The sequence below is a fragment of the Frankliniella occidentalis genome, unplaced genomic scaffold, assembly GCF_000697945.3.
Source record: "Frankliniella occidentalis isolate FOCC.00 unplaced genomic scaffold, Focc_3.1 Scaffold50, whole genome shotgun sequence".
NCBI lineage: Eukaryota > Metazoa > Arthropoda > Insecta > Thysanoptera > Thripidae > Frankliniella > Frankliniella occidentalis.
In genome coordinates, this window is record NW_026267180.1 from 193863 (window position 1) to 196426 (window position 2564).

General features: G+C 58.0%; 1 protein-coding gene across 1 annotated transcript in view; it reads right to left on the reverse strand.

Moving 5' to 3' along the window:
* Positions 1-2564, reverse strand: part of LOC113210011 (homeobox protein extradenticle-like) — a gene marked incomplete in the record, with an annotated part of 156880 nt that overhangs the window by 149169 nt on the left and 5147 nt on the right.

Genomic DNA, 2564 nt, shown 5'->3' on the forward strand with positions numbered 1-2564 from the left:
AGAGGGGAGGGGAGGAGAGCGGAGGCAGGGCAGGCGAGGTCAGTAGGGGCGCGGCGGGGCGCGGCGGGGCGCGGCGGGGGCGCATGGTGTGCTGCATTTGACACAAATTGCTGCACTTTCACTTATTTGGCCACGATGCACTTGATTCTTCGTCGAATGGGCGGGGCGCAGCGGGCCCGGCGGGGGAGGGGGGGCGGCTCCGTGCGGGGCTCCGAGCGGCAACGACGCGCCGACCAGCGACACAACTCGGGTCCCAAAGGGTCCACGACGAAGGAGAGGTGTTCGGCGACCAGAGGGTCCCCGATGAAGGAGGTCGTGACCGAAGGAAGAGGCGGTGACAGAAGGAGGCGGTGACCGAAGGAGGCGGTGACCGAAGGAGGTGTCAGGGTCCCCGACGAAGAGGGTGATGTTCACCGTGGACAGGACAGGGTTCCTGACGGTTGTGGTGGTGTCCACTGCCACCTGCCAGTTCCTCCGCTCGTCGACGGCGTCCTCTCCTCCGCGATCGCCCTCCCGCGCCGCCGCGCACGCGCTCCATTTGCAGCTCATTAGCGCCGCCCCCGCCGCGCTCGCGCCCCAGCCCGGCCGGCCGCGGCTCCAGGCTCCAGGTGGCGGACATTACGGCGCAGAAAACGTGACACGACAACAGTTTCAAAATGTGCTCGTGAAGTGGTGTGTGGTTCTTCACAGTGTACACACATCGGCGACCCCTAAGCTGAGCCCCCTGATCAGCTCGACACACCTATTGTCCTCGGAGGGGGGAGGGGGTCAGCCCGGGTCACAGAGTCAGCCGCTCCTCCTCCAGGTCGCGCATGTATCCTCCCCCCTCTCCCTCTCCTCCTTTCCCCCTGATCCGTCGAAAAGAAAGTTTTTATTCCCCCTTCCCCCATCTGCTTCGTCGCCTCGTTCTAGCAGCAGGTAAAGGCCGGGAGCACCACCGTCATCAGGTGGGACCCCTCGGCAGTCACAGGTGCGCAACCAGGGGATCAGTCGCAAATCGCGCTGGTTCTGAGGACAATGATCGGTCATTTTCTGATGACCTTACAAGGGTCAAGTTCAGTGACCTCGTTTAATGACATTCGGTGTTTCCATTAAATAATGTTAGAGATGAGCTGAGATTGGCGACAGTTAAACACTGAGAACCGCACGACTTTCGAGCAAGTTTTCCTTCGGAGTGTATCGAACGCCCCTCGGGGCCGGGCAACGCCAGTCCTGCGCGGGGGTGGGTGGGGGCTGGGGGTGGGTGTCACTCGCGTGAGAGAGCGTGCGTGGGGCGCACAGAGTGCACGAACACACGCACGCACGGGGAGGGACAGAGACAGAGAAACAGAGCGAGAGCGGGGGCCGCACGGCGCACGGCGTCCCGAAGTAGACGTAAACAAAAATACACGTGCCGAGCAGCGGCGAGCAGGGCGCCCAGGGCGGCTCCACGTGGCTGCAGCGGGGCGCCCCGGCGCCTCTAATGCATCAAGAGTAACGCAGCCGCAAGGAGGAACGGGGGTCATAGCTCGTTCAGTCTCGCACTAAAGACGTGTGAAGCCGGTGCGACGACAACTGTGCGTGACAACTTCATTGCTTCTTGTAATAATGTTGCACCAGGGGTCCATCACATCAGGTGTACCACGAAAACTATCTTGACAGTAGAGTGCTTTACTTATTTAGAGCCGCAGTGGACCTGCGGCGCAGAGATCGCGAGTAAGTATACCATCCCGAGAAGAGAGCGAACATGCAGCAGCAATACCTTCCCCAAAGCTTCAAAAAATAAATACATTAGAAATGCATTGAGTGATAACATTTCACAGAGTAAAGCATTTGATTGCGCAAAAGAATGTCCATCGAAAAGTTTCCCGCACGGAAAAAAATGAATTGGTCGTCAGAACTAAATATTAGTTAATTTCGGGACAATCGATCAAAAAATTGTTGAGGTAACTAATAATTTGTTTTCAGAACCAAGATTAAGTTGTCAGAACAAGCTGTTCGGTGCTTGAGCTAACGCATTCGTTTTAAAAACAAACCACGAATTGGCTCCTGCAGCAAACGTGCTTGGTTTTAGCGACCAACTCTTGGCTCTGGCAACTTAATCTTGGTCCTGACAACAAATCATGAGTTACCTCAACAATTTTTTGATCGATTGTCACGAAATTAACTAATATTTAGTTGTGACGACCAATTCTTTTTTTTCCGTGCGACAATGTGGCGAGAAGCGACACGGCCAGACCGAGACCCTGCTTCACGGTGGTCCTGCCAACCAACGTGTTCCACGGGACACGGTGACCGCGACACCCCCATCGGTCTGCCTGAAGTCCGTTTGTCTGTCGGTCTGACGTGCGTACGAGGCCTCGCGCCTCGCAGACATACCGGTCTGTGTGCCTTTGAAGCCCCTGAGGTACCGTCGTATCGGTACCAAGGGTTAACGAACCTTCGATCACTTCCAACCCTAAAAGGCCGCTGCACGGCATGCAGGCATGCGCTGCCCTGCCTGCCACCCCCGCAGCCGGCTGCCAGCTCGGTCCGCCCCGCCCAGCCCGCCCGCTTGCTCGCCTGCCAGCCCCGGCTGCCCCGCC